This window comes from Canis lupus, chromosome 4 (assembly GCF_003254725.2).
Source record: "Canis lupus dingo isolate Sandy chromosome 4, ASM325472v2, whole genome shotgun sequence".
Classification (NCBI taxonomy): domain Eukaryota; kingdom Metazoa; phylum Chordata; class Mammalia; order Carnivora; family Canidae; genus Canis; species Canis lupus.
Window position 1 is genome coordinate 5,079,528 of NC_064246.1, and position 25,046 is coordinate 5,104,573.

The 25,046-nt window shown below is 48.6% G+C and overlaps 2 long non-coding RNA genes across 6 annotated transcripts in view; one reads left to right on the top strand and one right to left on the bottom strand.

Annotated features, from left to right (window-relative positions):
* Window positions 1-307: 307 nt before the first annotated feature.
* LOC112660796 (uncharacterized) lies at window positions 308-16,732 on the bottom strand. 2 transcript variants are annotated; one of them, XR_004815351.2, is made up of 4 exons: window positions 16,627-16,732; window positions 4,654-7,416; window positions 4,173-4,305; window positions 308-1,099 (listed from the first exon to the last, which is right to left on the bottom strand). It is a non-coding gene; the product is annotated as an uncharacterized LOC112660796 (long non-coding RNA). The 2 variants fall into 2 exon arrangements; XR_003137225.3 differs by lacking the exon at window positions 308-1,099 and adding an exon at window positions 2,201-2,887.
* A 32-nt stretch (window positions 16,733-16,764) lies between these two features.
* The window catches only part of LOC112660795 (uncharacterized), a 39,936-nt gene continuing 31,654 nt past the window's right edge, over window positions 16,765-25,046 (top strand). For 2 of the 4 annotated variants that reach the window (XR_007410090.1, XR_007410089.1), the window contains exons 1-2: window positions 16,765-17,006; window positions 17,340-17,387. This is a non-coding gene — a long non-coding RNA (uncharacterized LOC112660795). The remainder of the gene's footprint in view (window positions 17,007-17,339; window positions 17,388-25,046) is intronic. The other 2 variants (XR_003137218.3, XR_003137219.3) reach the window with 1 other exon arrangement.

Consider the following 25,046-nt stretch of genomic DNA (forward strand, 5'->3'; position numbering starts at 1 on the left):
GTGCCTCTGTCATGGATGGAGCAAATCTGTTGCCTCTTCCTTTGTTGGCTACTCCCTGCTGTCTGCTTTGGAGCAACTGCTTCTTTGGCTGGTGGAGTGAAACTGAGGCAGGTTTGACCTTGATATATATATAGCCAGGAAGTAGGAAAGTATCATGAGTAAAACCAGAGCTGGGAAATCAAATGAAATCCCCTGGGGAGCGGTAGAGTTTGTATGAAGTGTGAGTGTGTGTGTGTGTATGTGTGTGTGTACAATTTGGCTAAAGGCTTGATTATTTCTAGAAGGATGCCTGATTGGCTAGGTCAACTGAAAGACCAACATCTCTTCCCTTTATTGGAACTTGGTTTCACCAACTGTAAAATGGGACCAGTGCTTGCGTCCTTGATGTACCTCCAAGGCACCCAGCAGTGGGAGGAACAGAATTATAGACTGTTGCCAGCATGAGGTGTTCTAGAAGGCATTTGCTCCCTCTCCAGCCCAATGAGAAAAACCACAGAAGTGCTGGCTGAGGAGAGAAAAAAAAAAGTCCAAATATCGGCAGTTCAACTCTCTGTGGCGTCCTAACACTTCCACCAAGTTTCTCTTGTCATGCTGTGGTAACCGCGGAGGACAATCAGCCTGAGGGATGAGGAGCTTCAATCTGCCTGGCACACGACGACCTTGGCTCCCAGGTGCCTCTCCTCAGAGGGAAGCCACTCCGAGGCCTTAGGAGCCACCACCAGGGGCAGCCCTAGGTGAGCAGGGCTGATATGGTGGAGCTATGTCTTCAGATAAAGGGTTGGGCAATAGAATTGTGGAAAAGGAGGAACGGGGTTCTCCCAGGGGTGCCCAACAGAGTGGAATCCCTCCTCAATGATGACAGTGGACACACCTGGGCCCTGTGCCTTCTGATCTTCTTCTGTTAGATTGACAGCTGTGTTCCCCTTGGCAACAGTGAAATAGAGGGTCACATCCACGTTAGATGATATCTAAAGCGAGGGAGCCACCTTGTAATGGTCTCGGTGCTGAGGTCATGCAGCTTGGTGAGATGGCAGATGTGCGGAGGTGCCCCGTGGCCTGGAGGTAGGGTGACTGTACACCTTCTCATACAAGGAGGGACCTGTTTTTGAGAATGAAAGGAAGTGCTACTAGTAATTACTTTGGGTAGTAGGAATGAACTGGGACCATGTGGGTAAAGGAGACACGTGGTCAGCCTCGGAGGTCGTGAGCGGCTCGTAGAGGAGCTTAGCCCATGGGATTTCCCATGGAAGTATGACCAGGCCACTTCACGAGGGCTTAGTGCACAGGGAGAAAGAGCCCCACCATTTCTGCCTGAAGAGGGGCTGGCCAGCAGGAGGTTGCCGTGAGAAAGGGACTAACGGTTGTTACCCTGCGGGTAGAGGGGCCCTGTCTGGAGGTCCAGTGTGAAGACCCAAACTGGGGTTATCCTAATGCTGCTGTGCATTCTCCTGGGGTTTTACACTTTCCAAAGCTCTTTCACAGGGTCCACAGGATAATCGGGAAACCCCACCCAACCATCCGAAGGGGCCTGGGGCAGATTATCATAGATGGGCCCAAAGCCCTCAGCCTGTGGGGAGTGGATTCGATTCCCAGCATCTGTCTGAGGGAATGTTCCATCCGTGCTACCTAACCAGAAACATGGCTAAGGTCCGAGTTTCTTACAGCGTATTTCTACCCAATTAGTGACCTTCAAGGCAGTGCGGGGAATTAGGAAGGAGAAACCCACTGTGCTGTGGAACAGAGAAGCTTCTCTGGATGGAGAAGGGGAGCTCAAGAGCCTATCTGGATGGAAGGCTAACGGTCCACTCAGGTCCCTGTGTTTCTGTAGTTTTACAGGAGCAGCTGTGCCCAAGGCATGGGGACAGGCTGGATGACAGATGCAGTAGCAACAGGGCCCTCCAAGGAAAGTGACTCACTGCTCCTGGGGTTTCATGGAATGACAGAAAGATGGAGCGAAACTGGCCTTGAGACTCACGTCCTCCAACTCCCTTATCTGAAAGATGGAGAACCTGATGTCCATAGTGGGAGGAGGAGGCAACGTGTGCTACTCCACGCCAAGCGTCTAGCTCACATGCATCTCAGGTAGTCTGCAAAACCCTCCGGGATAGGAAATATAATCTGAGGTTAGCTCTGTCATCTAAACGAGTAGGTGGGGAGGTAGGATCCAAACCCAGTTCTCAGGCTGACTCTGAAACCCACACTCTTCTCACCACACAGTGCCCCCTCTCCCCAGGGCTTTGTCAGGAGGAGGTCAAGCCAAGCTGAAAGTATGCTGACCCCCATCTAAGTCTTTTTTAGGTCAACTCTCATTGTAAATATTTTTTCTTTGATTTTGCAACCCACGGCAGTTAGAGACCAGGGCTGCAAAGGGAAGATAAGCTTGCAAGAGAGGAACCTCCCATCTGGCCCTAGTGAACCAAGGGCAGTTTCTGAGTCACTCTCAGGCTGTCAAATGGAATGACCCCATGAGGTGAACACTGAGGCCACTCTGTAGATATGACTGGGGTTCATTTTTCCATGATCTCAGCAGAACCAGATAAGCCAGAAGCAGATCAGGCTTAGAGATGAGGGAGGACATCGTGTCAGTTCCTGAAAACCTATCCTGCTCCAGCAGAGGGATCCAGGTGGGGAGTGGGAAGAGCTGAGTGGGGTGGAGAGGGTAGGTGGAGGGGAGAGGCAGGTGGATGCACTCCTGGACAGGTGTGCTCTTATGTGGTCACCTCCAATCTGCTCTCTCCAGAGATGCTGGCCAATCCACAGAATGAGGGGCCACAGGAACTGTATTCCCAAGAAGGCAGTGAGTCTCACGCGGGGCTGGTGGTCTCTGTAGAGGGAGCCTGGATCCAGCAGGAGGGGCCATTATGTAAGCAGTGACGAGTGCCAGGGACTGTCCTCGAGGCAAGGGTCAACCCGTTAAGAACAAACAGGTTGTTTTGGAAAATCATCTGGCACCCTCCCCCTCAGCCTGCATTCAAGGGGCAGCATTTTCCGTGTCTTTTGCCTTATTTGTTGATCAGCACTTACCACATCCTTGAGAAACAGGTCAACACGCAGGTGGCCCTTTTTATTTTTATTATTTTTATTTTTTTGTATATTTTTTTATTGGAGTTTGATTTGCCAGCATATAGCATAACACCCGGTGCTCATCCTGTCAAGTGCCCCCCTCAGTGCCCATCACCCAGTCACCCCTTTTTACCCACTGGGCCGATGTTTGGAACTCTGATCCGCATAAGGGCAACCTAGCCACCACCGGCCCTTCCTGCCCCAGGGCCTCTGCTGGGCTGATCCCACACCTCCACCCCATCCCCAAATAATGGTCCTATCCTTTTCCACCCATGAGATCCTGCTCACCTTTCAAGACTCCGCTGAAAATGCCTTTTCTGCTGTCTGCTCCCTTTTCCCTACCCTGATTTTTAACCTTTCTGCATTATGAACGTTTCAAACATTCCCCAAACTGGAGAGCAGAGTACGATGGGCACCACCCGTGTGTCACCTGGAATCAAGACTCTACCACACTCACTTCATCTCTCTGTCTTTGTGAATTTTTTATAGCGGCATGTAATTTCACTTCTGCACACTAGATTTTGCTCTCTAAGCAGTATGGGCATTTTCAGACATAATGATATGGTTATGGGTCTAGAAATTACCAACAGTTCCTTTCCTTGCCATCATCCAATACCCGATCCATACTGAGATTCCAATTGTCCCAATTTTTTTTTTTTTTTTTTTTTTTTTTTTTTTTGCTAACAGTCGATTCTTTTGAATCAAGTCTACCATTTGCTTCGGTGGAGTTTTTGAAGGAATGGGGCCAATTGTTCTGCAGAACTCCCACACGTGGCTTCTGCCTCCTCTTCCCATTTATGCTTGTCTTACAGCCTTTATTATAGGTGCCCTCAATTATGCCACTGCTGCCCTGGCCCTTAGACTCTCCGCAGCACGAGCTTTTTGAGAGCAGGCATGATGTATGCGCTTCATCTCTGTGCCCTCATGCCCAACGTGGTGCTTTGTGCATAATAAGCATGCCATTGATTCTCACACATGTCACCATATCAGAGCGACTTTTCTCTTTGCCACTTAAAACTTCAGTCTTGAGACTTAGAAACCCCCACGCCTGGGAGTGACCGTTGGATCCAGAGAGGTTTGTACCCAGAGCAGAGGGCAGACAGGATTACCTTTACGACTCAGCATGACTCTGCAATTTTGGGATCCAGAATCTGGCAGGTGCTGGACATTGACTTCGTCCTCCAAACTTTGTTCTGGGATTTATCAACATTCTCGTATTTAAATTCCACAAGCTGGTGTGATCTGAGGAGGAAAATTAGGGCATGATTTCTTGCCATCACTTTTTACAGCTTGGCAAGGGACAGAAAGGTTATCCTTCTCTCTCCGTGGGGCTGGGTCATTTTAAGTAAGGTTGCCCAGAGCCGAGGGCCTGGTGCATTTGGGTGATGGCACCTCCTGCCCCTCACCTTGCTTTTTGACCTAATTCCCTGATCTCACAACCTTTGACTTGTTTATTTCTAGAGGGTATAATCTGTATGTCGTATCGAGAGCGAATGAGAAAATAGGGCTTGGATTATGGAATTCAGCTTTATGATTCATTGGTTCAGCAAGCTTTTTTTTTCTGAGAGTCTACCATGTGCCAGGCCTTACCTGCCTCGGTTCTGGGAGTCCAAAGGTGACCAAGGCCCATTTTACCAGCTAGGAGTTCACTGTTTAATGGAATAGGTCATTAGTGCCTTGATAGAAAGAAGTCTGGGCCTTATGAAGACAGAGAAGGACAGCCATTATCAGACTGCTGGAATATGGGAGGGCTTGCTGGAGGAGGCAGCTTCTCAGCTGGGCCTTAAAGGATACATAGGAATTTGCTGGAAAAAGAGGAAGGGGAAGAAGAGGGAAGAACATTGCAGATATAGTCCAAGGATACAGAATAACCTAAGGAAAAGGAAGTTGTATTTACTCTGCATCTTTTTTTACCCTGCATTTTCAGAGACACTTATAGTGTCATTCAAACTTTTCAAATGATTTTTAAAAAATAGGCCTTGGGGAGGTTAAATATTGGCCCAAGGGAAGGAAGAAGAATTAGAATTATGGCCACGGATTCTCTGAAAAGCAGCTCAGCTCCTGGCTTTGTTCTGTGCCCACGTAGGACCCATCCCTCTGTGAAGCAACTCCGAAATTCTCATTTGTGCCAATCAGAGGAGGGCTGGGCCCGGTGCAAGGAGTGCTCGGTTCAGGGAGCACGTGGTTGCTGCCTTCTGGAAGGAGCTCAGGCCTCGTTTACACGTGAGAGGAATCACCTACGGCCTCCCCCCAACATCCCCACAGTCCTCTTTGGGACCGGGAACCAAGGACAACAAGCCTTATCTCAGAGAGAATGGAAAAGTTTCTCTTCCTGAAGCCGACACAGACTGTTGCATGTTGGCTTCCTGACAAGCTAGAAATACCAGACTACTGACCAAATAGGATTATTTGACGGTTTATATATTATATGAAAACCACTGTGTTTTATTACATATACATGAAATGATAGTAAATGCAGTCAATCCAGCCACAATCTCAAGGAAGACCAAGATTTTTCTTCTCTTCTCCTCATCAGATGATTAAAAAAAAAAAAAATCTCTGGAAACTTAGAAGTGTTTTTCTAGAACAGTTCAATGAGCTTTTTAAAAAACCCCTTGACCCTGAGGTACTTGGCTCTGAAGTGATCACCATGGCAGCAGGCGCTTTGAAGACTCTCTGAGAGGAAGTGAGGGAAGCAACCCAGCACGTACCAGACACTGTTCTAGACACTTCCACACAGTGTGCTCTGTAATTCTCGTTAACAAGCCCTACCTGATATGGTCACTATTAGTCTAATTTTTACCTGTGAGGGAACCAATATTCTGACAGGTTAAATAACTTGCCAGTTTCACAGAATAAGGAGCAAACTAGAATTCCGACCCCGAAGTCTACTCTTCCCTGATCACCATGATTACATGGTGAGGTGATGGCCAAGACTAAGCCCTGGGATCAGACTCTCTGGGTTTGAACCCGGACTCCAGCAGATTGCTCACTCTGGACGAGTTTCTTTGCACCTTTTCCTCAGCGTTCCTATTGTGCATGGGAGCATCGTGGTGCCTTCCTCACAGGAAGGATTCAAGGGGTCAGTCCAGGAAAAATCCATTAGAGAAGCCAGACCTGGAAAAACACCTGGTTTTGGAGACAAAGGCTCCAGAAAATAATTAAAAGCTGGAAACGTCTGTGAATGCCGTGATACCACAGGTTGCTGAAGGTGCTTCCTGGGGGATCAAGCAGGGGCAGGCCTCCACCTGCTGAGACGGGCCAAACCAGCCCCAGCGTGGGCAGAACGAGGCTCGTGTCAAAGCTGACTTGCCCAGAAATCGAAGGCGAGACGGTAATTTCATCCGCTGGGCTGTGAGGTGACCGTGGACCTGCCGCCCGGGGACGACAGACCAAGGCCCAGAGTCAGGCTGGGCTGAGAGAGCCAGGCAGGACCTGCAGGGCAGGCGGGCAAAGGGCCAGGGAGGTGGCTGGTCAGTACAGCGGGAGTGGGCCAGGCCGAGCAGTGGGGGCACTGCGCACGTGGCAGGGTTTGCTGAGCCACATTTTGAGGGTCAGAGTGGACCCAGGGAGAAACCTTCAGAGACCAGCGAAGCCAAGCAGGAGCAAATGAGGGCAGAGCTGGAAACCAGGCTGGTACTGGGGCGGTTGGGCTTTCCAGCTCTGGCGAGTGAAGATGGGGGTCCTGGGGAGAGAGGGGCTGGTGTGGCAGCAACAATACGACACGTGAAGGGCACCATGCTCGCTCGCTCGGGGGAAGAGGGCAGGCCCACGTCCCACTCAGCCACTTGCTGGATGTGCAGTTTTTTTCGGCCCAGTGAAGTCTGTGGTTTCCCCTCTGTTAATGGGCATCACGCTATCTGCTTTACAGGGCCAAGTGCAGGCGTTACAGAAACAACGCCTGTGGGGTGCCTGACAACCAGCTCTCTCCCTGCACCCCACTCTCTTCTAGCTAGTCCCTTCCCCTCCCCGAATCTCGTTCATCTCATCTGCAAAATGGGATAAAAATGACCACCTTATCTCATCACGCATGCAAAGGCTCTTGGTACCAAAATTGTTAGAGAACCGCAGTCTGATGCAGAGTGAGTGCTCCCCGAGGGCCGGGGGGCCTAGTGGGGACCTAGGCCCTCCAGGATGCTGTGATGGTGGGGCTGGGAGTGGCAGGGTCTGGCATCCTGCCCAGGGACCCGGCAAGGCCACCTCTTCCTGGAGCTTGATTCCCTGGAAGGCAGTGAGCGCTCTGCGTGCGGGTCCCGCCTAGGTCTCTCGGCTGCCCCTCCGGCCTCCACCACACGGAAACGTGGGCGCCTCCATCGGTGCCGAAGCAGCAGGCTTCCTTCTGCCTGGTGCCACCTGCAGGGAGGGTCCCGGGTTCACTTGGTGTCTTCTCAGGTCTCCCCGCTCCTCGGACACAATGGTTGTTAGACAAGGTAATGGTGATATATGCAGACCCCCTGTCAGTGCGTGAGCCAGGTGGCGTTAATGGCTATCTCAGAGGTGACATTCCATTAGGGGTGATTGGACTTAATTTTAATGGCAGGATGACTTATTGCTTCATCATCCTCTCCCAGGCCTGGAGGTCAGTGGGAAAACTTTCCTCCAGGAATTACACTTCAAAATCCCCATAATGCTGTGCCGGTCTTGGTTAATGTTAAAATACTGAACTGTAAGGGAACGCTTATGCACAGACAGGTGTGTTTGTCAACATGGGCATCTTGGTTCAGTGACCCTGGAGCCAGAGATGGCATTCGGTTGAACGCTGACTCTACCCGCTCCCTGGCTGTGTGGCCTCAGGCAACTTACTTAACCTCTCTGTGCCTCATAGTGTTGGTGTGACAATTCCATGACTGAGTGTGTGGAAAGTGGTTAGAGCAGTGCCCGAAACATGGGACTTGCCATGGAGATGTGGGCTCCTGTTATTAGTCCTTTAGGGAAAGGAATAAAAGAAGCAGTTTGAAACCCCAAGTGAACAGGTAGTCGGGCTAAGGTGAGGGGTTCAAGGAGGAGTAGGGAAGTGGAAACGCAGGTTGGGATTGGTTGTTGATGCATCGGGATGGTGGGCTCACGGATTGATATACCTGAATGATATACCTGCAAGTGGAGAACATCTGGAAGCTTCCCAAGAGGGAAGGTGACGGGAAAGGAGTATTTCTGGAGGCTCTTCACTGACAGTGGGAATGGAACGGAAGAAATATATATGAGATCCATTAGGAAGGAAGCCCCCCGCAGGAGCATGCAATAATTGGATGTGGGGTTGGCGGGGAGGGTGGGGTCAAGGAGGGGTGTAGGATGACTTTGAGGTGCTGGAGGAGGTGACTCACAGGGAAGTATCCTCACCAGCGCAAGAGGAGCTGGCTTGGCAGGGAGAGGGCGTGCTGGTGTTCGGGTTCCAGGGAGATGGGGCAGCTGGGGAGCGATGTGGGGGCTGGGCATATAGATGGGGGCATCATCTGCAGAGACAGCTCTTGAGGGAGGAGAGAGAGGGGGAAGCATAGAGGATGGAAGGCAAGTGGATGAAAGGTTTCACTGGGTCGGAAGCTGACAAAGGAGGAGCGGAGTGGGCTCAGGATGGCAGCCGGGAGGGAACCAGCACAGCCCGCAGGAGGGGGTTGGGGGGGTGCTGCCCTGTGTAGCGGGGTGGCTGACAGTGGGCAGAAGGGCGGGATCATCGCTGGGCATCGGTGCAGCTGCCACCCCTGGGAGCTGTGCTGGGATACAGGCACTGACAGGAGGGAAGGCCTCAGGGTACAGGGCAGACCCACAGTGAGATTTAGTTTTTTGTTTTTTTTTTTTTTTAAGATTTTATTTATTTATTCATGAGAGACACAGAGAGAGAGAGACAGAGACATAAGCAGAGGGAGAAGCAGGCTCCCTGTGGGAAGCCTAATGTGGGGCTTGATCCCAGGATCCCAGGATCATGACCTGAGCTTAAGACAGACAGACATTCAACCACTGAGCCACCCAGGTGTCCCAGTAAGATTTAGTCTTAAGAATTTTTATGAAGTGCCAGAGTGAGAAGCTCTTGTCTTCCCCAGGGAAAGTACCCACATACCTGGTCAGCACCTTGTTCATTGGCTCCCTGGGCTGCCTTCTGGAACGTAGACGAGGAAACAGAGTGCTCAAGAGAAGGCTTGGCCTAGTGGTCATGTAATTTTGAGCAGTCTGGCCCTGGGTTCCCCATCTGTGACAGGGGGTAGGGGCATTTGTACTGATGGTGCCTGGGTCCCTTTCTGCCCCCTCAACCCATGAATTGCCATCGAGTACTTCCTATGCTCCTCCAATCTCTGAGGGCTGAGACCTCCCTGATGCCAGGCCTGAGATGGCACTCACTGGGCCTACAGCCCCGCCTCGTGTGGAGGCCATGTGACCGCTGCCCTCCTAAAAGCCCAGTGTGACAGGAATAACTAAAAATGACATAAAAACATATAGATCGCAGGATATTTATGCAAATATTTAACATGTGAGCTAGCTGTTATCATCCTGTTTGTGCGGTCAAGAAATTCTAGGCTCGGAAACTTGACCAAGTTCACACAGCCAGTTAGTGGCAGAGCTGGAACTGGAACCAGACACTTGTACTCTCGGCTCAAAACTCTTTCCATCACAGCACACTCTTTTAAAATTTAAGTGGAATAAAATAAAAAAAAATAAAAAAAGAAGTTTTGATTTGAGTAGTGTGGACAGTTTTGTGTATTTCCTTGAGATGTTTAACAAAAGTGGTTGTGGTCAGATTCGAGGTGGGCTACCCTGCTGGCCATGGGGGCATTGGCTTCTCCAGCAGAAGAACAGCTGCTATTTTTCCCCTTTCTTCCTCTCCGCAGATGGAGAAACTGAGGCGGCTCCAGATCAGCTTTCTATTGCTGCTTCTGGATCTGACACCAGTTTGGACAGTGGCCACGGCAACCTGAGTCTCCCGGGCTGTGGAGGGGTCTATGTTCAGTGAGTGACAGGGCCTTCCTCTAATAGCAGCTTGTGGCTAGAAGTTCTATCCGCATAAGTTCTGGAACCTAAGCCCTACCTTCTTCCCCTGGAAGGTAAGGGTCCCAAGAGGACTCAAAGATTCTCCTTGGCCGTGTAGAGAGTTTGGCACAGCAGCTGCCACTCAGGAGTCCTTTGCTCTGCTGTCCAGGCCTCTGCTGTGCTGTTGAGCTCCTGTCATGCTGGTGAAGGGACCTTGAGATTTGCCACTGCCACACGGAGGTCTCTCCTGCTGTCTTCCTAGTGTTATGTCCTCCACGGTCCCATGCCACCTGATGGGAATAAGGGGCAGCTCCCTCCCCTAAAAGTACCAGCTCCTACTCAGTTACGGAACACAACTAATTCTTAACACTCTTCTCAGGATTACGACCCTGAATTTCACTTATGCCATTTCTTTCAATGTCCCCTGTGCTCCAAGAATTTAGGACAAAGTCCAGAGGGTGTGTGGAAAGACAGCACATACAAAAGCACTCAGCATTGCATCCTAACTTGTCCCTCTCCCTGACAACTGGCCAGTGTCTCTGTATTAAACTCACACACTCCTGCAGGCCCTTGGTGGCGGTGGGGGTGAGGGCGGGCTGGATGCGGCCTGTGCCCTCTCTTTGTGGTGGTGGCAGCTCTACTGCAGAATGGAGCATGCACTGCATTATTCCTGAATGAGTTGCAGTCCCTCTGCCCTCTGCTGAACAGGCTAGGGTGTCTTTTGACACACACTTGATACCCGGTGTGCTGTTACAAAAACAAACCAAAGGGATACGGGAGTAGAGCTGTAGAGAGGTGTTTGGGGAGACAAATGTTGACGGTGGGTCAAACTATTCCTGCTGGTCTGGCTCGCCCATCGCAGTCCTCACACAGCCTCTGAATGACTCCCCACCCTTCCAGAGTTCCACCTCCTGGCAGTCAGGCCCTCAGGAGTCGCCTCCCACACCTGAATATTATGGGAATGAACTAGTCTGACCCCTGAAGCTGGGTCATAGAAGACACAGAAGCTTCTCTGCCTTGTTCTCTTGGATAAGTCCCTCTGGGAAGCCAGCTGCCACAAGAGGACACTTGTGGACAGATCCACCAACAGTTCCCCCGTAGTGACGAACTAGGTCTCCTCCCAGCAATGACTTGCCAGCGTGTGACAACGGAGCCGTCTTAGAAGCAGACCCTCCCGTCCTGGTGAAGCGTTCAGAGGACTGTTGCCTCTGCTGACGTTTTAGTGACAATCTGAGGAGAGACCCTTAACCAGAACCAATCAGCTAGGTCACTCCTGGATTTCTGACCCACAGAAATTGTAACTTAAGAAATGCCATTGCTGTGTTAAGCTGCTAAGTTTAGGCTAATTTGTTACACAGCAACGGATAACTCATCCATGGTATGCACACATGGACTTATGGGCCCGTCTGGACTCTGGCACAGGTTACATTTTCCTGTGTTTTCTTCCAACACCGTTGCCTATCTGCCTCTTTCTCCCTGTGCTGTTTCTGTTGTTGTGCAGGCGGCAGAGCGGCATTTGGTCCCTTGTGTTACTGCTATTTGGGCCACTGAGGAGGAGTCCAGGCTCGGGAGCTCATTTCACAGCGGCGCATGGTGGGGGCTGGAGGGCTTACTCTCAAAGGCCTCAGACTGTGGACAGACAGAATGGAGGGGCCGTGAAGTCAGCCAGCAGGTTGGCAGGAGGACGCACACGATAGCAGATGGGCTTCCAGAGCCCCGGCCTCAGTTCTCCCCACCTCCTCCTTGTGAAGTTTCACTTCCCACGGTGCTTCCACGGGCTGCAGGAGGCCACCTCAGGCACACAGAGAGCCTGGTCTCACGGGTACTTTTCAGGGACCAAGAACTCTGAGTTTCAACCTGGAGAAGATGGGGCTGACATATTTTGTCCACAAGTTAGCAGAGACATCCTCCACTAGAAACCCGACTTGACGAGCGTGGGGGGCCCAGCGCTTGGCACACATCCAGCTAACTGGTGACTGAGGAGCCACGCTCTCCTAGCCTCTGCCCTGGTCACAGAACACCGCGGAGGGGATGGCACTGTGGGGCCCACACTTACAGAGGGACGTGGGAAAGTTGGAGTGAGTAGGGGTGACTCATGGGGCTGGTGACAAGTGAGGGAGGCTGGTGGAGCTCCGAGGACTCCTACTCTGCAAGGGAGACCCACAGACACACCATAGTCTGGACATCACCCACGGGCCCTCCCGTGCCCTCTCGCGATGGGCGGGAGGGACTCTGAGAGCCACATGTCCCGAAGAAGGACATCACAGATGCTAGGGACACCACAGCCCTCAGGGAGGGATGAACGGCTGCCCCGGAGTCGCCAGGCCCCAGCCAGATGGCTGAGATGGCGAAGCAGCCGAGGACCTCCCGGGCGGGTGGCCCACACTCCGAGAGGTGGGGCGGCCTCGGGCTGGGAGGAGGAAGGTGCTGCCCTCGGGGAGCAATGGCGCGTTCGCCTCGAATGAGGGTCCTTGGTTCCCTGGCGCTTTGGCAGAGAGCGGGGAAGACGTCGCGGTGCCCACCCCAGCGAGCCCGGCAGCTTCTTTGTGCCGCTGAGCTCGGGAACCAGGCCCGAGTCCTCCCTCCCGTGCGGTTTTTAATTAGGGAAACCGAGTGGCCTGGCCGAGGCCTGGGTGGGGGACGTGGTCGTGGACGTGGACGTGGGCGTGGACGTGAGGGACCGCTCGAGGCTCCCAGCCTGCGGCCCTCTGTCTCCAGGGCGGCCGGCGCCGGGTGGCCAGTGTCCTCGTGTCCCGCAGCCCCGGGTGGGCGGGGGCGAATCTGTCCCCTGGGCTAGCCACGGAGCAAATGCAGCCTCTGCAGCCTGCCCCAGGAGCCCGAGGATGGGGCCTCCCCAGGCTCGTGCCCAGGCCCCCCGGGCTCGTCCACCCGGCAGCGGTCAGGCTGGTGGGAGCTGCAGAAACGGCGTCTCCCCTCTCCCTGCGCCCCCGCACCCCTCAGTGCTTTCCCTTGAAGTTCCAAAGGGGGAAGGAGCACATTCTTTCCTGGGGCAGCTGCTCTACTAATTTCCAGCCTGTTGTGCTCTGAGCTCATAAAGTCAGAGGAATCAAAGGGGGAGCTGCAAGTGCTCAGGCCTGCGGGGACCAGCAATGTCAGAGACGCCAGTTTGCTTTTTCCTTTCCGTGTGCGTCAGATGTGCTGGCTCATCTTGCAGAGCCTTGGCTGGCTCTTGTTCTTCCGCAAAGGAAGGTAAAACAAAGCTGTGGCCGGGGGTCCCTCAGGCGGGGAAAATATTTAAAGCTGGGGGTGACAGGCTGCCATTCCGGGTGCTCCAAGAGAAATGCAGATTCCTGAGCCAAGCTTGAGAGCCGTTGCACATTTGTAATCCGGGCAAAGCTCTCCGCACAACGGGGAAGTCAGGTCAGGTCTGGGTCTAGCTGCAGCACAGAAGGCTGGAGAGGAAATATTCTGGGATCGAGAGCCTTCTCTTTGGCTGGCGGCAGGAACATGCTGTCCATGGTTGAAGTTGCTTTGCCTGGATGCCCCAACTCAGCGGCCCATTTCTTCCCAAAGCAGGCACTGTTCCCCTTGTGGCAAAAATAGCCCCACTGCTGACTTCATCTTCTACAAATGGGCAGGAGTCCATTCACATGGGGCGATCCGTATGGGTCTCGCGGGCACCCCCGCTGCCTGTTCACCCTTGACCTTGCCCCGTCCTCCAAAGTCAGATTTAGAGGTGGGAAAAATACTTGGCAGATGGGAACATGAGAGGCTTAGCGGGAGCCTGAGGAATTGGTAGGGAAAGATTTAATTTAGTTTGCGTTTATATTTGAATGGATAATTCATTTTCTCGCTTCAAAAATCAAAACTGTGAAAAGCTTGTCTTCTAGCCCTGCTCCCATCAACCCAATCCAAGTGAACGCTTAGAGCAATTTCTTGGGCATGTTTATTGTGCCTCTGTGTGTGTGTGTGTGTGTGTGTGTGTGTGTGCGCGTGTAGTTTTTTTCTTTTTCTTTCCTGCCTTTACAGAAAAGGAAATGAAAATGGCTCATGAAAGAATGGAGGGATCCTCAGTCTCACTTAAGGAAGGAGAAATGCAAATTGAAACTCCAGCGGAATACCCTGGTGGCAAGGCTGCCGAAAGTTAGCATTCTACACAAACGAGCTTGGAATTTCTTCTCTTTGCTTAATTATATATCTTGGAGACCTTTCAAATCAGTGCCTAAAGAGTGTCTCCATTCATTTTTACAGCTTTATAGTGTCTTATTTATGGACACGCCATAAATTTATTTAACTAGTTTCCTATCGAGGGACCCTTGGGTTGATTCCAATCTTTTGCTACTATGAACAGTGCCAGCCCGGGACATTTCCTGCTTGTGCAGGTATGTCTGTAGGATAAATTCCAGTGAGTAGGATGGTTGGGTCAAAAAGAAGTGTGTTTTTGATATTTACAGGGCTTTCTAGATGCTCTGGATGGGGTTGTACAATATACACAGACTCTGGTAACCGAGGAGGGAACTCTTTCCCCACAGCCTCGCCACATGGACATTTCATTGCAGTTTTTTTTTTTTTTAAAGGTTTACTTACTTACTTATTTTAGAGAAAGAGCAAGAGAGAGTGAGAGAGCTCACTGAGAGAGGTGAGGGGCAGAGGGAAAGAATCTTTCAAGCCGACTCCCTGCTGAACACGGAGTCCACCTGGGGCTCCACCCTGAGATCATGACCTGAGCCAAAATCAAGAGTTGTCGCTTAACTGACTGAGCCACCCAGGTGCCCCTCATTGCAATTTTAATCTGCATTCTTCTTATAACAGTGAGACAGCATCATTCCACTCATTTAAGAGCCACTTTGCATTTCCTTTTCCATGAACTGCCTCTGCGTATCTTGTGCCCATCTAAGCAAAAATTGTCTTGTTGTCTTGATCTTTTTCCTTAATCATTTCTAGGAACTCTTTTCCTGGCAAGAAAAGATCAGCTCTCTGTGTAAGAGTTGCAAATATTTACCCCACATTGTTGTTTTTTATTTTGCTTATGTTGTGTATGTCTAAGTTTAAAAAATTAGGTGGTAGGATACTGTAATCTTTAAAAAAATTTTTTTCATGGATTCTGGATAAAGGAAAGGCTCTCCGTTCTTTAGGGTTCTATAAGAATTTGCCACGTTTCCTTCTAGTACTTTTATGGTTTCATTTTTTAAAAATCTTTCTCTCTTTCATCCATTTGGAGTTGATGCTGTGTCAAAATAGGAGGTAAGGTATGGTGTGCTTAATTCTTTTTCAGTTGTGTTGATACCATTTACTGGCCTATTGCTCAATGATTAGACATGTCATCTTTGTAATTTACTAAATTTCTGACCAGAACTGGGTCTATTTCTAGTTTGTTCTACTGACTGGACTGTCTGTCCATTAGCTGGTACAGTGCTATTTTCCTTATTGAGACTTTATGGCATGCTTCGACATGGGAGGTGGTTGTTCCTTCTCCTTCCTTTTTTCCTTTTTTGTTCTCTTTTTTCTTTTCCTGTGTATTCTTGATTGCTTAATTTGCCATATGAACTTTAAAATCTGCTTATTTAGTTAAAACAAAGCAGATATTTGCATTGAAATCACATTGTTTATATATTAACATAAGTGACACGATAATGTTAATTATGAAGATATTGACATGATTGTGAATTGACATGGTAATGAATTTTCCTGAACGTAGTGTGTTTCCATTGGTTCTACTCTCCTTTGGCTTTTTAAAAAACTATTTATTATAATAATAATAATAATTATTATTATTATTATTACTATTTTTATTTGACAGAGAGCAAGAGCGAGAAAGAGAGAGCACAAGCAGGTGGAGCAGCAGGCAGAGGGAGAAGCAGACTCCTCTTGGAGCAGGAAGCCTGATGTGGGGCTCCATCCCAGGACCCTGGGACCTGAGCCAAAGGCAGATGCTTAATATACTGAGCCACCCAGATGCCCCTGCATTTTTTTAAAGCAGACTCCACACCCAGCACGGAGCCCAATGCAGGGCTCAAACTCACAACTGTGAGATCAAAACCTAAGCCCAGATCAAGAGTTGGACACACAACCAACTGAACCCTCCAGGCACCCTTCTTCTTTAGCATTTATTAAAGGTCTTTTTCTGAAACATTTTGCAGAAATTATTAAGTTTTTTGCAGATATTTTGTTGTGTTGCTATTGTAAAAAAAAGCCAACTCTTGAAGGATATCCAATTTTTCTGTTATTTAGTATGTTAGTTGTATACCAAGCTACATTAATGAACTCATTGTTTGTAGTTTCTTTTTCCAGAAAACCTTTAATTTAAAGAATAACAATGTTATTTGGGAAATTATCCAAAATGGATGTTTTAGCAATCACAAGAAGGCAGCCACAAATGGGTTTGGGGAAAGCCATAATTGGGGTGGGAATGCTAAAGAGTGTGTCTCTTGAGACTTACTGAATTCCCTTCAGTAAGGTGGAACTGGGGGAATGAAATCCAATTTCAGAACTCCATTTTAGACCAAGATTTAAAAGATGTAAAAGCAGAACCAGTTACCTGGAAATAAATTTGTGATGAACTCGTATGTGGCGATATTCCTTCAAGCCTCAAAGCACAGAAGGAGAATGCCCAAGGCTGATTGCAGTGAGATGCAAGGTTCTTACCTGCTACAAAACTGGTGACTACAGAAGAACTGCAGGGGCATTGGCCGCTGATGCATCCTTAGCTTTCAGAACCACTCACCAGAGCCCATCAGCGGAAGGACCTTAGAACACAGGGGATAGAATAGAGCTCCATCACGCACCTGTTCCCTTGGAGATGGAAGGACAGTGGAATTAACAGGTGGCCTGTGAAATGACCTGGTGAGGGACAGTTACCACCTTACACTCTATCTTGGTTGCGGTCTAGGGCAGGCCCAGCCCCAACACCCTAATGCCTCTGCAGTCTCCCATATAGTTTATCCGGCCAAGGGCTTAGAGATTCATCTGGGACTCTGGAACCTTTTAGGGAACAAAGCTTAGCTGCTTCTTCACTTTCACCCACCGTAAGTAAGAGAAGGGAGAGGAGGGGTGCCTGGGTGTCTCAGCAGTTGAGCATCTGCCTTAGGCTCTGGGTGTGATCCCCAATCCGGGGATTGAGTCCTGCATCAGGCTTCCTGTGGGGAGCCTGCTTCTCCCTCTGCCTGTGTGTGTGTGTCTCTCTCTGTGTCTCTCATGAATGAATGAGTGAATGAATGAATGAATAAATAATCTTAAAAAAAGAGAGAAGGGAAAGGAGCTGTTAGCAAGTACTTGTGCATAATGCTTGGTGCCATTTGTATGTCATTTTATGTAATCCTCTAAACAAGTCCTCTGAAACCTCTCTGTTCTACTGGTAGGAATGAAGCCTCGGAGGGGCAATCACCGTGCCTAAGGCCATTTGGCTGGTAAGTGACTGATGCTGGGTCCAGGGAGGAGAACAAGAGCGGAGCTCTGGAGTCCCTCTTCCCCTTGCTTTAATGAAAACAGCTCTGCCTTCACCTATGTTGCTCCCATTACATTTTGGTTTGAAGAATGAATTCTACTGTGAAAGAGTCTGTGTTGTCTGGACAGGTCCATTCTGTTTCTCATTATCCCCCATCCTGGGGGTGTTGAATTGGCAGCACCTCCTGACTCCCTGCCCTGCCCCCACCTCACTCCTGCTACTTTTGCTCCTACTGGATCCTAGTGGATCTGAGGGGTCCCACTGAAGGGTGTTACTGGGAATTGAAAGCTCAGAGGAGCTCAAGACTGAGAGAGAGCTAAGGCAGTTGCAAAGGTGATTCTATAACCTGCCCAGCCCAGTCTGGTCCTCCAACCCATTGCCACAACCAGCGCCGTGTTGGAGGGCCCAGCAGTGGAGCAAAGCTGACATTTTCCCCAAGGGGTATAATAGGGAGACATTGTTGTGGGCACTCTCTCCCTTCTTCTTCCACATCACAACCAAAGGGTCCTCCAGCCAGCTGTGTCAGTTACTCAGCAGTGTCTTTGGAAGAACTAGAAACTCAGGAATCACTCAAATCAAGTTGAGGGAATTTTAAAGGTACTTGAGCTCATTGTATACTTTTAGAGTTTGAATTTCCTTTTGCATCTAATAACCAAGGGGCCTTGGTGCTCTGTTATCATCCTACTCAAAGGTGTTTTAGAATACTAGAAATAAAAACATTTTTAATATCATCCTCCTCCTCATCATTATTATCATGATGATACCCCCTTTGGCTTCTAAGCTGGGTTGAATCTAATGTGGATGGGGGAAGCCAGCCCCATTATTCTCACCACCATTACTAATAAAATCATGCTGAATTAAATATTCAGCCTCTATAGGAGAAGCTCAATAGGCTAGGTCCAACACCACCCTTCAGAAAATTCAAATTTTGGAGATAGGGAAAATGGCCATCCAGAGAGGAGCTCATTTATTCTATATTCCTTGCAAAGATAAAGGAAATCTTTAGAAAACACTGTGCTCTGCTCTCTCCAGTGATTGGAAGCAGTTACAGCTTGTGAGGATCTTGTGTCTGGGCAGAATTCCATAGCAGCATGGCAGCATTTTGTGACCAACACCTGGGCTGTGTGTGAGCAAGCAGGTGTGCTCAGAACCAAGCAGCCATGTGTTGCACCCTTATACTCTTGTTGTGGATTAGGGGATGCAAGGACCTTCCATCAAGCTTGATGGGAATAGGCTCAAACTGGTGAGGATTGCAACAAAATAAGCAATGATGTATCATCTGTGGTCCACAGCTGGAGAAGAGTTGTATTCTATTAACAAATACCTAGGGGCAGCTCAGGTGGCTCAGCGGTTTAGCGCCGCCTTCAGCCCAGGGCCTGATCCTGGAGTCCTGGGATCAAGTCGCACATCAGGCTCCCTGCATGGAGACTGCTTCTCCCTCTGCCTGTGTGTCTGCCTTTCTCTCTGTGTCTCAAATAAATAAATAAATAAATAAATAAATAAATAAATCTTTAAAAAAAAAAACCCAACCCAAACACCTAGATATTGGTGCAAGCATTTTACAAATACTAATTTATTTAATCCTTATACCAATTATTGTTCTCACTTTATTATTCCTATTTTCACATAAGAAAATGAGGCACAGAGAGGTTAAATAACCAGAACAAGATCACACAGCCAGTCTATTGGAGAGCTGGAATGGGGTCCAGGCCATTTGGATCTAGAGTCTAGGATGTACTTACTATTCATGAAACATCTCTCAGGTGCCCTGGGCTTGGCAGGCAGTGGAGATGAGAATCCAATCCAGCATGGCTCTTCCTTTCTAGTACCTTACAGTCAATGAGGGCTTACGTTTTATTATTTTATTTTTATTTTTAAATATTTTATTTATCCGAGAGAGAGAGAAAGAGAGAGAGAGAGGCAGAGACACAGGAGAGGGAGAAGCAGGCTCCATGCAGGGAGCCCGATGTGGGACTCAATCCCGGGACTCCAGGATCACGCCCTGGGCTGAAGGCAGGTGCCAAACCACTGAGCCACCCAGGAATCCCAAGGGCTTATGTTTTAAAAGAAGTCTTGCCCTATAAGGTTCTATACCTCATCTCCTACACTTCATTCCTCTGTACAGCTACATCAACCTCACTCAGCTACAGGGATTACAAACAAATACTACAGGGATGTAGTGGCTAATTTTATGTATGAGCCAGGGTAGGCTATGGTACCCCAGTACTAGTTTAGATGTCACTGTGAAGATATTTTTTAGGTATAAATAACATTTAAGTCAGTGATTTTGAAGAAAACAGATTACCCATCATAATGTTGGGGGGCCTCATCTAATCAGTTGAAGGCCTTAGGAGGAAAACCTGAGGCTCCCAAGGAAGAAGGACTTCTGCCTCCAGGCTTGAGACTGCAAAAGTAACTCTTCCCTGGGTCTTCAGCTTGTCAGTCCGCCCTGCAGGTTTCAGATTTGCCTGCAATTGTGTGAGCCCCCTCCCTAAAATAAATCACTTTCTTTATGCACATGCCCTGTTGGTCTATTCCTCTGGAGAACCCTGTCGAATGCAAGGGGGAAAAGTTGTATTTCTGAGCCTCGGTAATGAAATTCTTCAGTGGCAAATGAGTTCTGTAAACAGGTGGCCAGAACATAAACAAAGGTGTTTGAGAACAGTAGAATCTTCTGTAGGATTTCTGTAATGCAGATACCTCTTATGTGATCCTCATGGCATGTGAGAAAGGAGTTGAATCTGAGAATTCAGAAATTCTGACCCTGGTCCTGGGCTCGGATCTCTACATGCTCATGGTTGGTAAGTTGGAAAGGATAAGGTCCCTCCTTCCAGCAGGAAGGCTCATCCATCCTACCGCATGCCACCACTTCCAGTGTATAATACAAAACACGTCATGCCAGGAGTTGGGCTGGAAATTTGCACGTGATGATTCTTGCAACAGCTCTGAATGGTAGGCATAGCATTTCTAATTTGCTATTCACAGAGAAACATTTTCTGAAGTGTCATGGCCAGGAGTTGGCACTTACCCATTTCATCTGCGGAGATGGTGCCCCCATCTGCAGGGATGGTGAGGGCGTCCTATCCCAGTCCTCTGGTGAGACACAGAAAAGGCTGCTATGGGAATGGTGTAAGGACTGGTGGACAAGCAAGGACACAAGGGAGTAGCTGAAAGTACTTCCAGGGACAGGAGAGCCTCTGACGGGCTCTGCTGGTATCTGAGAGTGCCCTGTGAGAGGAGCCTACAAATGGCCTTGGCTATAATTTACCCACCCCAATTAGCTACAACAACAGCCTTTACAAGCAAATCAAAGGGGAAAAATAGCTTTTCCAAACTGGGGACAGTTGCCTCAGTGCCACATTATGGTGATAAGCACTTGGACCTTATTCCAGGCGAGAGTCAAATAAAACCCAAAGTTTTCCTCTGAACAAGGCTGCTCCATGAAACAGATTTGTCACTCAGCGAGTCTGGCTGTCTCTCTAGGCCCCTTGCTAAACCTCAGGGATACCTTCACAGAAAGCTTGAAGCTTTGCCAATTCAAAACACAGCATTTCCTTCTGCTCAAGCCTTGGCCAGGAAAAGTCAGGTAGGGACCCATATTTTAAGCAAGTCTGCTATGTGTGAATGCACGCTCCCAGAGTTCGTTTGAGAGGAACATGTTAAACAGGAGCATTGGAATGGACCAGTTATTCCCAGCTGCACCTCTGCTGTGTTAATGGTAGAATCAGGGTGTGGGACTGCCTTGAGGATACTCACCTGGCAGTGAGCAACACCTGGGCTGTGTGTGGGCAAGCAGGCAACCCCCCATGCTGTTTCTTTGGGAAAAATGCACTCCAAGTATCTTTGTTGGTTGGTAGGTTGACTGGCCAATGAACCGATGGATTCATTCATTTATTAAGTCAGTCATTGCCTGCTATACACCAGGAAGTCACCACGGATGCCAAGACTGTTCTCTTGATCTGAACAGCAACAGTGAGGGGGGTGCCTGGGTGGGAGGGAGGGGACAGTGCTACAAGATACTCAGGGAGGACTGTGCTTCAGCCAGGCATTTCTACATGTTGTCTCAGGAGTCAAGAAACAAAGGGCAAAGGGCAGAAGTGATTCCTTATTCACATGTCACTTGACACATACAGGTCATCCAAAAATCAAGTCTTTGCAAGTCTGAGAAAAGTTGGGCTTCCCTGACTCGGTTGGATGAACCAATGAACTTCTTGATGGCTGGGCTGGGTCTTAGATATTCTGGTTTCCTTAGATACCTCACATAGAGCAAGGACCAATCCGGTCAATCAATACACATTTGATAAAGTCAAACCAAGTTCTGCTGTCCTGAAGCCTGCTTTTGTTTGTTAGGCTTTAAGTGGTTAAGCATGTCTTGATTTGGTTGGAGTCTCGGCTCTCACTGGGGTTTTGTGATTGAATGTGTATTTTAGGGATATACTCTCCAGGGAATGGAGAATTTTCTAAAGCACAAATAGTATGTGGGTGTTCTTTACATAATGGCTCAATCCCAGTATCCCACCTTGGCTTAGAGAAGTCTAAGGTGCTGGAGAGGAAGGCCAATCATGGCTTTTGGGAAATTCTTGTGTGGGAAAATGTAGGATTTCAAATAAGATGTCTGCTTAAGTTGTAATGTTGACAGGAGTGTGGGTGACAATAAAGAGAATGCTAATCACTGAATGTTCTCTTCCAACCACCTCTGCTATCCATGGTGGCCATGCATTCATCTCTGCTTCAGCAGAACTTACGGGGTTGATGACACTTTGCAATTCTAGAAGGATCTTGTCAAGAAATCTCATCATAAACATAATTCATTTTGGCCAAGGAAGCTAGGGCTGTGAGCACCCTTATGTTGGATTCACTCTGTTCTAATTATTTTGTCAAAGAGACTTCTCTTGCTTCCATTTTCAGATGCCTCTGTCTTTGTCAAATCCTAGCGATCAAACTTGAACCACAGGCTCAGGTGTGGGATTCAGAGCTGGGGAAAGAGGGAACAGGCAGGATTCTACATACTCATAGTTGCTTTGTGAAGGCAAGGGCACTTACTTTTGTTCGTCATTATAGTAAAAATGCTGTTAGCTAGTTAGTGTTCATGGAGCATGCGTGATGCCCGACATGGTGCTAAGCACTTTTCATGCATTATCTCACATGCTTCTCCAGCACTCAACAAGACACTGTTTTCCTCCCACTTTTACAGATGGAGGAAACTGAAGTTTCAACGTAGCATGTCCAAGGCCCTGTCTTGGATCAGGGTCCCAGAAGTGGACCTTCAGATGAGGATTTGTGGGCAGGTGACATGTTGGACAAGTGATTCCTGGAGAAACTCGTTTGGAGGGGGTGGGGTGAGCCAGACTGGGAGGCCAGTGAAGTTAGGGGAGCATCTCAGGTAATTCCCTGGGCGAGTGGCTTCTGTGAGGTCCCACAGGCCAGCCTGGCTTCATGGGTGTGCATTCTGTGCCTGCAGGCTCCATGCTCAGAAGAGCCCCATGCTCAGAAGGGCCCTTGATGCTCTGCTGTTGCTGTCTTGAAATTCTTAATAACTTTGGAAAAAAGGACCTGCATTTTCATTTTGCATTTGGCTCTGCAAGGGGAAAGTGGATGCCCCCTTCATGGATGCCCTCACTGGGGGCAAGGGGATGGGGGGTTTATACTTCTTCCATTGCGTATACTTGATCATTGGGTGAGGCCTGCATCTTAACCATTCCCACATTTTTCTAGTTCTTTATATATGCAAGTAAAGCTGTCTAATGGCAGGCAGGCAATACTCTGCCTCTTGCATTGGCATGCATTTTCAGATAATGAGTCCTAAGAGCAGGGACTGCCCATTTAAAAAAAACAAACAAACTATCATTCCTCTTACAGGACCATGGACTGTAATGCAAGAGGCACATTCAATAAATATACTAAATATAAATAAGGAATCAATGTTAGGGTGAACTTGCTATTTGATCTGTACTACGAGCAATGTTCTGGAAGTGTTCAAATATCTCCTGTATACCTGTACCGTGTTCTGAAAAAATGTCCTCTGTGCACTGTGCATCAGATCTTTAAAAGATATTGACTTGGAAACTTTGGCTGCTTGTTCTGAGCTATGCTTTAGTCCTTGGTTTGCTGTCCTCACAGCAGGACCTGTAGGGGAGAAGGGGGTTAGACAGAGACCCTTCTAGACTGTACCTCCAGTAAAATCTTCCTTCCTCCTTCCCTTTGTCTTCATTGTCTTAATGGCCCATTGTACCCAGTCATGTTCTCTTTCTCTTCCTCTTAGCATTTTTGCTGTGTGTTCACCTTGTATTTTAATCAGGTCCGATTCACTGGACTAGCAAAGGTGGTGTGCTCATCCTGATGAAAGGACCCATCCGTGTGATTCATCAGGGCCATCGGGCTAGAAATCAACAAGCAAACCACTGCCAAACCTTCGACTTCCTTGCATGGGAAACCAGCAGGGACAGGTTCTCTCTTTTTTATTTCCACAAAATGTACATCCCCAAAGCATACAGAGAAGCACATGCTGGATCATAGTGTCGTTGTTTACTCAAGATGCCTGCAAAGGCTGAAAGAGGAAGGAGTGGACATTTGGCCATCAAAGCCAACTGGAGGAATTTTTAAAGGAAGAGGCGGCTTAAAAATCTAGGCGGAAGCTGTGGTGAGAAGGCCATTCTTTGTGTCTTCAGGCAAGTCCCGATCTCAGGCATCTCTGTTTAAACTCTTATGTGTGAACATCCCCACCTCCCCCCATAGCTTGTCCTGGGAGGGAAAGAAACCTGTCAAGAGAGCCATTCCTCAGAAGGAATGAGAAGGAAGGAGAAACACAGATGTGTGTGGACTCTGGGATGCTTGGGTGCGGCCAGTTGGGAGCCTTCCTTCTGGACTCATCCCTCCCATCCACCCCCACAAAGATTCCATCTGGGAGGGAGTGTCTTGGACCAGCAAAGAGTTAAATTTTTGTGAAAGGCTTCCAAAGGGCCCTCTGCACTCCCCCCTTCCAGTGGGAGGACAGCTGGCTGAAGATCAGCATTTATATCCAATTAGGTTCTTTACCAGTGCTTGGTAGTTTCATATCCTAGAAAATTTTCACTTTCTGCCTCCACAAGGACTGTCGTAAGCCATTCCCCAAAAAACTATCTCCAGATGAAAAACTATAGACATGGCCCCCAGGACCCAGTATAGACTTGCAGCCATCATTCTCTCTCTGTCTCCGTGTCTGTCTGCATGTGTGTGTCTCTCTCCCATCTACCACTTCACCGTGGCTCACCATCGTTCTCCATCCCACCCACATAACCTCAGAAACTACAGAAGAAGAGTTTCCATTTTAATTCTGACATTACGAGGCTATCTATTTTGTGACTCTGAATTGTTAGTCCAAAAATGGTACTTTCTATTAGAGGTTTGATACTTTTTTTTTTTTTTTTGGTCTAAGGGAACAAGATGGCTGAATATACAAAGCATGTGGTTTAATTAACTCTGCATTTCTTCAGAAGTCAGGGTAATAGTGAAAACCTATTTTAATGGAGAGAGCCCACTATCATTTGAGGCTTTAAACTTGAGCCTTTGAAAAAATAATGAATCAGGTAGCTTCATACCAGTATTGCTACATTTTCCTGCCTTTTAAAGCACTTTCTGATAT